The sequence below is a fragment of the Rhinopithecus roxellana genome, chromosome 11 (genome assembly GCF_007565055.1).
Source record: "Rhinopithecus roxellana isolate Shanxi Qingling chromosome 11, ASM756505v1, whole genome shotgun sequence".
Taxonomy (NCBI): Eukaryota; Metazoa; Chordata; class Mammalia; order Primates; family Cercopithecidae; genus Rhinopithecus; species Rhinopithecus roxellana.
Window position 1 is genome coordinate 95,081,601 of NC_044559.1, and position 11,373 is coordinate 95,092,973.

The 11,373-nt window shown below is 44.1% G+C and overlaps 1 pseudogene; it reads left to right on the forward strand.

Moving 5' to 3' along the window:
• Positions 1–6,138: 6,138 nt before the first annotated feature.
• On the forward strand, positions 6,139–7,426 carry LOC104657272 (annotated as a pseudogene).
• Positions 7,427–11,373: the final 3,947 nt, after the last annotated feature.

Genomic DNA, 11,373 nt, shown 5'->3' on the forward strand with positions numbered 1-11,373 from the left:
AGGAGAATCTCTTGAACCTGTGAGGCGGAGGTTGCCATGAGCTGAGATTGCAGCACTGCACTCCAGCCTGGGCGACAAGAGTGAAACTGTCTCAAAAAAAAAAAAAAAAAAAAAAAGCATCTGGAAAGAAACAGTCAGAGGCAAAATACAGATGACCTAAAAGGAGTAAAAATAAAATGAATAGCTAATTCCTCAGCAGCAAAAGTGAAAGTCAGGAAACTAGATTATTATCTTCAATATTAATGCTGTCAGAAAATGAGTATTGACAGGAAATTGCCTGCCCAAAGAAGGCAATTCTTAAAAGAAAAAAGAGTGAAATTGTGACATCTTGAAGATGTTTTTGAAAGATTGTTTTTGAAAAAGCAATACTGAGAATAATTACCTTTAACAGACTCTCAAAAACTCTAAAATATACAATTCCCAATAAAAGGAAATGATCACAGAGAAGTCTGAGATACAAGAAAGATTGGTGAATAAATAAAATGTGGGAACTTTTTTTTTTTTGAGACGGAGTTTTGCTCTTGTTGCCCAGGCTGGAGTGCAGTGGCGTGATCTCAGCTCACTGCAACCTCCGCCTCCAGGGTACAAGCGATTCTCCTGCCTCAGCCTCCTGAGTAGCTGGGATTACAGGCGCCTGCCACCACGCCCGGCTAATTTTTTTGTATTTGTTTTTTAGTAGAGATGGGGTTTTACCATGTTGGCCAAGCTGGTCTCGAACTCCTGACCTTGGGTGATTCGCCACCTCAGCCTCCCAAAGTGCTGGGATTACAGGTGTGAGCCACCATGCCCTGCCTTTTTTTTTTTTTTTTTTGGAAACTGAGTCATACTCTGTTGCCCAGGCTGGAGTGCAGTGACATGATCTCGGTTCACTGCAACCTCCACCTCCGAGGTTCAAGTGATTCTCCTGCCTCCGCTTCCCAAGTAGCTGCTATTACAGGTGCCCTCCACCATGCCCGGCTAATTTTTGCATTTTTAGTAGAGATGGGGTTTCGCCATGTTGGCCAGGCTGGTCTCGAACTCCTAACCTCAGGTGATCCACCCACCTCGGCCTCCCGAAGTGCTGGGATTACAGGTGTGAGCCACTGTGCCTGGCTTAAATGTGGGAAAATCTAAACTCATTGATTATGTGAACCAATATATTGGGTGATATGTGAAGTTAAACATTACTGGACAACAATGGCATGTGAACTGTGAATGGAGAGATTGATGTTAAAGCATTCTAAGGTTCTTTGATTTGGGAGCAGAATAAAGTTTATTAGTTAACTTTGGATTAGGTAAAGTATTCACGTGAAATATTAATAATCAATTGCAACCAATAAGGTAACAGAAGGGGACAATTAACCACTGCAGGGAAAAAAATGGTGGGGGGAGGTGAATACCTCAATCAATGTGGTTAAATCTCAAAAACATAATGTTGTGGCAAACCAAGTTTACGTAGTACAATAAAGCTTAAAAATAAGCAATATTCAGTAATGTATTTATTATTTAGAGATAAGGAAAAATTGGCAAAATTATAAAGAAAGGCAAAGAAGTAATTAATGAAAGACAAAGAGGTAATTAATAAAATCAAGATCATAATTAGCTCTGGGAAAAGAATGGGAAAAGGTATTTAGTAATGTTTATTACTTAAGTTGGGTTTAATATATTTATATTCTTTTATTAGCATTTGTATTAATATTAGTGTCAGTATTATTAAAAATATACATAGGCTTTATAGAAATTGTTTCTTTGTGGGGTTTTTATTTGTTTTTGGGTTTTGTTTGCTTGTTTGTTTGTTTGTTTTTTAGACAGAGTCTCACGCTGTCAGCAGGCTGGAGGGCAGTGGTGCCATCTTGGCTTACTGCAACCTCTGCCTTCCGGGTTCAAGCAATTCTCCTGCCTCAGCCTCCTGAGTAGCTGGGACTATGGGCATGTGCCACCATGCCCAGCTGATTTTTGTATTTTTACTACAGATGGGGTTTCACCATATTGGCCAGGATGATCTCGATCTCTTGACCTCATGATCTACCCACCTCGGCCTCCCAAAGTTCTGGGATTACAGGTGTGAGCCACTGTGCCCAGCTTAGAAACTCTTTTAAAATTTGAAGTATGTTTGTACTTACATTTCTTTGCTATTGCAGGCTGTGCACAGTGGCCCACGCCTGTAGTCCCAGCATTTTGGGAGGCCAAGGCGGGTGGGTCACCTGAGGTCAGGAGTTTGAGAACAGCCTGGCCAACATGGTGAAACCCAGTCTCCACTAAAAATTCAAAAATTAGCCAGGTGTGGTGTCACTTGCCTGTAGGCCCAGCTACTAGGGAGGCTGAGGCAGGAGGATCTCTTGAACCTGAGAGGGAGAGGTCAGCAGTGAGCTGAGATTGCACGACTGTACTCCAGCCTGGGCTACAGAGCAAGACTCTGTCTCAAACAAAAACAAAAAAAAAGAAAAATTCATTTGCTATTGCTGAGAAATACACTACAGACACCAAAACTCAGCGATTATAAAGAATCATTTTACAATCACTCATATTTATGCAGAAGGTTTGGGGCTCTACTAATTTAGGTTGGATTGGACTAGGAGCAGAGAAGGATACACTGCTGCTTGGGAGGAACTATAAAGTCACATGTGGCTGGGCGCAGTGGATCACGCCTGTAATCCCACCACTTTGGGAGGCTGAGGCGGGTGTATCACCTGAGATCAGGAGTTCGACACCAGCCTGATCAACATAGTGAAACCCCGTCTCTACTAAAAATACAAAAATTGGCTGAGTGTGGTGGTGCACCCTTGTAATCCCAGCTACTCAGGAGGCTGAGGCAGGAGAATAGCTTGAACCTGGGAAGCAGAGGTTGCAGTGAGCTGAGATCATGCCATTGCACTCCAGCCTGGGTGACAGAGCAAGACTCTGTCAAAAAAAAAAAAAAAAAAAAAAGTCACATGGCAAATGTAAGAGCAGAGAGAAGTCCAGAATCAGGGTCAATAATGCCCCCATCACGGCTCCTTAACACAACAGATTTATTTCCCTTTATACTGTAGTAAATACACGTAACATCAAACTTGTCATGTTAACCATTTTTTCTTTTTTTTGGATTGCAGAAATGTATTAAAATTGAAAGACATTGTTTAATTAATCTCCCGTGCCATGAGAATCCATCAGGCTGTCTACAACAAAGGCCACCGGAAGGCTGAGGATCCCTTGAGCCCAGGAGTTTGAGGCTGTAGTGAGATATGATAGGGCTACTGTACTCCAGCCTGGGTAACAGAGCAAGTCCCTTTCTTAACCACTGTTAAATGTACAGTTCAATGCTATTAAGAACATTCATGTTGTGCAATCATCACCTCCATCCATCTCCAGAACTCTTTGCATCTTGCAGAACAGAAACTCTGTACCCATTAAACAGTAAGCTCCCTGACCCACGTCCCCTCCTCCCCAGCCCTTGGTGACCACCACTGTCCTTTCTGCCTCTATTAATCTGACACCTGTAGTGCCTTACATAAATAGAATTTCATGGCATTTATCTTTTTGTGAGTAGTTTATTTCAGCTAGCATGTCAAGGTTTATCCATGTTGTAGCATATGTCAGGATTTCCTTCCTTTTTAAAGCTAAATAATGTTCCATTTATGTATATACCACATTTTGTTTAACAGTCATCTGCAGGCCAGGCATGGTGCCTCACGCCTGTAATCCCAGCACTTTGGGAGGCCAAGGTGGGTGGATCATTAGGTCAGGAGTTCAAGACCAGCGTGGCCAACATGATGAAATCCCCCGTCTCTACTAAAAATACAAAAAATGGCTGGGCACGGTGGCTCAAGCCCGTAATCCCAGCACTTTGGGAGGCCGAGGCGGGCAGATCACGATGTCAGGAGATTGAGACCGTCCTGGCTAACATGGTGAAACCCCGTCTCTACTAAAAAAATACAAAAAATTAGCCGGATGTGGTGGCACATACCTGTAATCTCAGCTATTTGGGAGGCCGAGGCAGGAGAGTCTCTTGAACCTGGGAGGCGGAGGCTGCAGTGAGTCGAGATTACACCACTGAACTCCAGCCTGTGTGACAGAGCAAGCAAGACTGTCTCAAAAAAACCAACAACCAAACAAAAAAATCATCTGTAGATGGACACTTGGGTTGCTTACACCTTTCAGCTATTGTAAATAATGCTGCTATGAACATGAGTGTATTTTTACCCGTTCAAGTCCCTGCTTTCAATTCTTCGGGGGTATACACCCCAAAATGAAATGGCTGGTTCATACAGTAACTCCTTTTAATTTTTGGAGAAACTGCCATATTGTTCTCCACAGCAGCTGCACCACTTCACATTCCCACCCACAGTGCAGAAGGTTCCAGTTTCTACCCACCTTTACCCAGGCTTATTGCTTTTTTGTTGTTTTTTGATAATAGCCATCCTAATGGGTGGGACATGGTACTTCACTGTCATTTTAATTTGCATTTCCCTAAGGATAAGTGATGTTGGGCATCTTTGAGCATCTTTTCATGTGCTTATTGGCCATTTGTACATCTTCTTTGGAAAAACGTTTATGTCCTTTGCCCACTTTTTAACCCAGTTGTTTTCCCCTATCTTAATCGGGAAGCTTTTCACCTGTTTTCTGAGAGTTTTATAGTTTTAGCTCCACATTTAGGTCTTTGATCTTTTTTTGCTTTGTTTTGGTTTTGAGACAGAGTTTCCTTCCTGTTGCCTAGGCTGCAGTGCAGTGGCATGATCTTGGCTCAGTGCAAACCTTCGCCTCGCGGGTTCAAGTGTGTCTCCTGTTTCAGCCTCCCAAGTAGCTGGGATTACAGGTGCACACCACCACACCTGGCTAATTTTTGTATTTTTAGTAGAGACAGGGTCTCACCATGTTGGTCAGGCTGGTCTTGAACTCCTGACCTCAGGTGATCCACCCGCCTCAGCCTCCCAAAGTGCTGGGATTATAAGCGTGAGCCACGGCTCCCAGTTTTTGATCCATTTTTAGTTATTATTTATATATGGTACGAGGGAAGGTATAGTGTTATATACACATGCATATGTTTTTTATCCATGGTTCCTGGCTCAGAACCCCCATAACCCTTGTTAGAGTCTTTAATTTTTATGTCAGGTGTGTTAAGCCCCTGGGGCAGGCCTCAGGAAACAGAATCTCTGTCCTACTCTTGCCTTCCTTTCATCTGCACCAATGCAGGACTCTAATTTTCCCCCACCTTTCTGATTGTGGGTCTTAAGGCCCTCCCCAGAGAGAGTCCTACCCTATACCCTGTGGAAAGGAATGCTGATGTCATGAAACTTCCATAAAAATCCAAGAGAACTGGGTTCAGGGAGCTTCCAGATAGCTGAACACATGGAGGTTCATAATAAACTGGTAAACATAAGTTAAGTGTTTCCCTGAGTGCTGTGAGCTACTCTAACATGTTAATTGAACCCAGAGAAGGGGTTGTAGGAACCCCAACTTGAAGCCAGTTTGGTCAAAAGTTTCTGAGGCCCAGACTTGCAACTGAGGAAAAGGAGGGGCAGTCTTGTGGGACTGAGCCCTCAACTTGTGGGATCTGATGCAATCTCTAGGTAGATAGTAGTGGAATTGAATTGGAGGACACCAGCTGGCATCCACTGATTGTTGATGGGGGAGAAAAAACCCACATATTTGGTCACAGAAGTGTTCCGTGTTGATTGCTGTGATGTGAGAGCAGAGGAAAAATATGGATTTGAGAGTATTTCCCAAAACTGAAGAGTCCAACTTCGTTCTTTTGCATGTGGATATTCAGTTGTCCCAACACCATTTGTTGAAAAAAAAAAGTTCTTTCCCTCATTGACTGATGTTGCCATCCTTGTCTAAATTTATTTGACCATATATGCAAGGGTTTATTTTTGAGTTCTCTATTTTGTCCCATTGATCTATACATTGGTCTTTATGTCAATACCACACTGTTTTGATTATGGTAGCTTTGTAGTAAGTTTGAAGTCAAGAAGTGTGAAATCTCCAACTTTGTCCAGTAGATGCCAGCTAGGGGTTAGGCAGGGTTAGTCCCTAACCCCATACTGCTTGCTAAACCAACTTTAGAGATGGTAGAGAGTTGCAGGCAACATGTTGGTTCCACAGAATGGACTCCCTTGCCTTTCTGCTTATAGATTCCACTGAAAAAGCATTGGTAAACTCTCTCTTCCCACTGCCATCATGTCTAAGTCAGAGTCTCCTAAAGAGACCAGACAGCTGCAGAAGCTCTTCACTGGAGGGTTGGGCTTTGAAACAACTGATGAAAGCCTGAGGAGCCATTTTAGGCAATGGGGATGCTCAATGTTTGTTGAGCATCCACACAGCTCAACGAACTGTGTGGTCATGAGAGATTCAAACACCAAGCATTCCAGGGGCTTTGGGTTTATCACATATGCCACTGTGGAGGAGGTGGATGCCACCATGAATGCAAGGCCACACAAGGTGGATGGAAAGTTATAGAGTCAAAGAGAACTGTCTCAAGAGAAGATTCTCAAAGACCAGGTGCCTACTTAGCTGTGAAAAAGATATTTGTTGGTGGCATTAAGGAAGACACTGAAGAATATCACCTAAGAGATTATTTTGAACAGTGTGGAAAAATTGAAGTGATTGAAATCATGACTGAAATGAGGCAGCAGCAAGAAAAGGGGCTTTGTCTTTGTAACCTTTGACAACCATGACTATGGATAAGATTGTCATCCAGAAATGCCATCCTGGCTGGGTGCAGTGGCTCACGCCTAAAATCCCAGCACTTTGGGAGGCCGAGGCAGGTGGATCACTTGAGCCCAGGAGTCCAAGACCAGCCTGGCCAATATGGCAAAACCCCATCTCTACTAAAAATACAAAAAATTAGCCGGACATTGTGGCACATACCTGTAATCCCAGCTACTCAGGACACTGAGGCACAAGAATTGCTTGAACCTGGGAGGTGGAGGCTGTAGTGGGCCGAGATCGCGCCACTGCACTCTAACTGGGGCAACAGAGTGAGACTCTGTCTCAAGAAAAAAAAAAGAAATACCACCCTATGAATGGCCACGACTTTGAAGTTAGGTAGGGAAGCCCTGCCAAAGCAAGAGATGGCTAGTGCTTCACCCAGCCAAAGAGGTCAGAGTGGTTCTGGAAACTTCGGTGGTGGTGGGGGGCGGTGGTTTTGGTGGGTTGTGGAGGAAACTTCAGTGGTCATGGTGGCTTTGGTGGTAGCTGTGGTGATGGTGGATATGGTGGCAGTGGGGATGGCTATAATGGATTTGGTAATGAGGGAAGCAATTTTGGAGATGGTGGAAGCTACAATGATTTTGGCGATTACAAGAATCAGTCTTCAAATTTTGGACCCATGAAGGGAGGAAACTTTGGAGGCAGAAGCTCTGGCCCCTGTGGTGTTGGAGACCAATACTTTGCCAAACCATGAAACCAAGGTAGCTGTGGCAGTTCCAGTAACAGCAGTACCTATGGCAGTGGCAGAAGATTTTAATTATTGCCAGGAAAGAAAGCCTAGCAGGAGAGGAGAGCCAAAGAAGGGACAGGGAAGCTACAGGTTACAACAGATTGTGAACTCAGCCAAGCACCATGGTGGCAGGGTCCAGCTGCTACAAAGAAGACAAGGTTTTGACAAATATATGTATGGGCAAAAAGCTCCAAGACTGTATTGATGACTAATTGCATAACAGGTTATTTTCAGTTTCTGTTTGGTGGAAAGTGTAAAGCATTCCAACAAATGGTTTGAATGTAGATTTTGGTTTTTGCACCCATGCTGTTGATTGCTAAATGTAATACTCTGATCATGACCCTGAATAAATGTGTCTTAAAAAAAAGAAAAAAAAGAAAAGAACGGGCTCCCTCTAACCAAGGCTGAAGCATTTGCCAAATCAATAGCTGCGTCCTACAAACCAGCATCTGTGTTAATTTGCTTTAATGAAGATCCTATCCCTGGCCTAGCAAGTGCAGTTTGGGTTTATACTTGGGTATGTTTGCAGTAGGTCACTGTCTTCTGTCATAATCCATTTATGTTATATAGAAGCTAGACAGGTAATATGAATAACTATGATGAGGACCGCTATTCTGACATCCTCTAAGTCTTTGAGGGTGGCATGGGTCGCCATTCATCTCATGATTTCAAGGGCTTGTATTTGGCTTTTCCTACTATAATTGCCCTTACTGTAAAAATCAAGAAACAAGTGTGAGGTTTCTGTGTGTTAGGTATGTTCATTTCTATCACACATTTGGGAATCCAGGAAATACCCACTGGGTGAGCCCAGGCACTCAGTGCACCCATTGTGAGATGGACCAGTCTTAGCAAGAGGGAACCCAACTTGTAGCCTGCAACTCTCTGCCATCTCTATGATCCCACGGTGCAAGCATTAGGGGGATGAGGACAGAAATAGCTGGCATCTACTGGCCCAGAGATCCTCTCCACTTGGTTGTTCTCTTCTATGGTGTGTGCTGTTTGGTAGGTATTAACGAGTGATACAAAGGTTCTCGGCTAGATGCAGTGGCTCACGCCTGTAATCCTAGCACTTTGGGAGGCCGAGGCGGGTGTCACCTGAGATCAGCAGTTTGAGACCAGCCTGGCTAACATGGTGAAACCCCATCTCTACTAAAAATACAAAAAATTAGCTGGATATGGTGGTTCTCACCTGTAATCCCAACTACTCTGGAGGATGAGGCAGGAGAATTGCTTGAACCCGGCAGGCAGAGGTTGCAGTGAGCTGAGATCGCACCACTGCTCTCCAGCCTGGGCGATAGAGTGGGACTCTGTCTCAAAAAACAAACAAACAAACCAAAGATTCCCACACATTTTGCTCCTTCCCATACATCCAGCCATATGTCTCCCCTCCAGACCTCTTATTTCCAATATTCCCAATGGCCAGGACTTCACTATCTGCATGTGCCCTACTCTGACATATGTCCAGGACAGCAAGTCTCAGCCCGACTCTGCTCTGAATCCAACAGTCCTTGAAAACATGGGCACACCACTTTCCTTAGTTATCGTTACCCAGGTAAATCCTTTGGGGGAAGATTAGGGAAATGGCTACCCGATGCAATTGTCGTGGTGCTGCAGAGCCCTTCTTTATGGTGACCCAGACCTTCCTTCAGCCAGTGAGTTTTCAGTTTAAGAGTTACTTCAGATGGGCAAGGGACATATGCCTGTTATCCTACCTACTTGGGAGGCTGAGGCAGGAGGAATGCATGAGCTCAGGAATTCAAGTCTAGCCTGGGCAACATAGTAAGACCCAGTCTCATATATAAAAATAAATAAATAAGAGCCATTTCAAATCTGGAAATAGCAAAGGGGCTTTCCACTGTGGTGTCTAATCTCAACCTTCTGCTGACATGTTTTTATATCTCTTTTGTATGTATTGGGTAATACCTTTGAAAGTTTCCATCTCTCTTGCCCTTGGACCAGCATGTTCTATTGACCATCTTTACAGGCCACTGGGAATGAGGACCCTCTAGCTGCTTTTCCGGCTCTGCTTCCTGCTATGGCCTTGATGCCCACCTTGTTTTTGTGGGTTAAATGCTTCTATCCGGCATTGCCTTTGCTACTCGGAATCCTGGTTCTGGAGCAGTATGTCTTACCACCTGCCCTGGCCTGCAGAGTCCAGCAGCACTGGTGCTCCCCTAACCCACATTCCTTATCCCTTTGTAAGCAGGGTGTCCTCCAGAGCCTCCCAATGTCAGCTGGTGGTCTTCCTGGTGTTATATAGCAAGTCCATTGCAGCAGGCCCCCTCTCTGAGTCTTCAGATTCCCTCCTCCACAGTGAGTTATGGCCGTTTTAGCATCTCTGCTTCAGCTGGTTGAGGCCGATCACTTATTCCAAGCCTGCAAAGCCATCCCACCAAGACTTGGTCCCTTGGGCCAATGTGATTGTAATGGGAGAATCTCTCCATATTGACAAACACTCCCCTCATCCGGCTTTGCACAGACCCACCCTGATCCTGCACCCTCCAGGTCCTCTCCTAGATACATGACTCTTGTTCCTGCCAGTACTTAGTAAGCTGATCTTGCAGCTATTTGCAAGTATAACCCTTCTCCTCCCTTAGCAAGGGTAGGATGCTCCCAGTTAGGTCACACTGGGATTTCACCCTGGTGTTTGGTCTGGAGGCCAGGAGGGAAAATGAAGGCAGAGACTCAGGAAGACAAATGTTATCTTACAAGGATATCTGCCTCATTTAAGGTACTTGGTGGTGAAGTATTCGAAGCATCTCTTTAAAACCAAAAACAAGATGATGTCTGTTATCATCACTTCTGTCCATTGTATAACAGGTGTACTATCCTGAGCAGTAAGACAAGTAGGTAAAATGAAGGGAATAAGAATTAGAATAGGGCTGGGTGTAGTGGCTCACAACTGCAATCCCAGCACTTTGAGAGGCCAAGGCGGGCAGATCCCTTGAGCCTAGGAGTTTAAAACCAGCCTGGGCAACATGGTAAAACACCATCTCTACAAAACCTACAGAAAATTAGCCGGAAGTGGTGGTATGTGCCTGTATCCCAGCTACTGGGGAGGCTGACGTAGGAGGATCATCTGAGCCCAGGGAAATAGAGGCTGCAGTGAGTCATGATCATGTCACTGCGCTCCAGCCTGGGTGAATAACTAATTTTTTAAAATGTAAATTATTTAATATTTTAAATTTAATTTATTTAAATTTAAAAATTAAAAGAATTAGAATATGAGAAACAAAATTGTCATTTCTCACAGATAATATGCAGAAAATCCAAGACAAAAAAAGTAACAGAATTATGATATAAACCAGCTAGATATTTTTTTTTTCCCTGAGACAGGGTTTTGCTCTGTCACCCAGGCTGAAGTGCAATGGCACAATCTTCGCTCACTACAACCTCTGCCTCCCAGGTTCAAGTGATTCTCCTGCCTCAGCCTCCTAAGTAGCTGCGATTACAGGGATGCACTACCATGCCTAGCTAACTTTTTTTTATCTTTTGTAGAGATAGGGTTTCGCCATGTTGCCCAGGCTGGTCTCAAACTCCTGGGCCCAAGTGATCCTCCTGCCTCCCAAAGTGCTGGGATCATAGGTGTGAGCCACTGCGCCTAGCCCACCTAGATTTTTTTTATGTAAGATGAACATTCAAACATCAAGTCCATGCCTCTACACCAACAACAAAGGATTAGAAAATGTGTTTTCAGAGACAACTTTTATAAAAGGACTGTAAAGTAACAAGAACAAATTAAAAAAAATACTTACAAACCCTTTGTGCATAAAGTCATAAAACTTATTGACATCAGGATACTTGATATCAAAAGACAATTGAAAGCCAGGAGCAGTGGCTCACACCCGTAATCCTAACACTTTGAGAGGCTGAGACTAGAGGATCGTTTGAACCCAGGAGTTCGAGACCAGCCTGGGTAATACAGCAAGACCCCCGTCTCTACAAAAATTTTTTAAAGGGTTTGGCCAGGCATT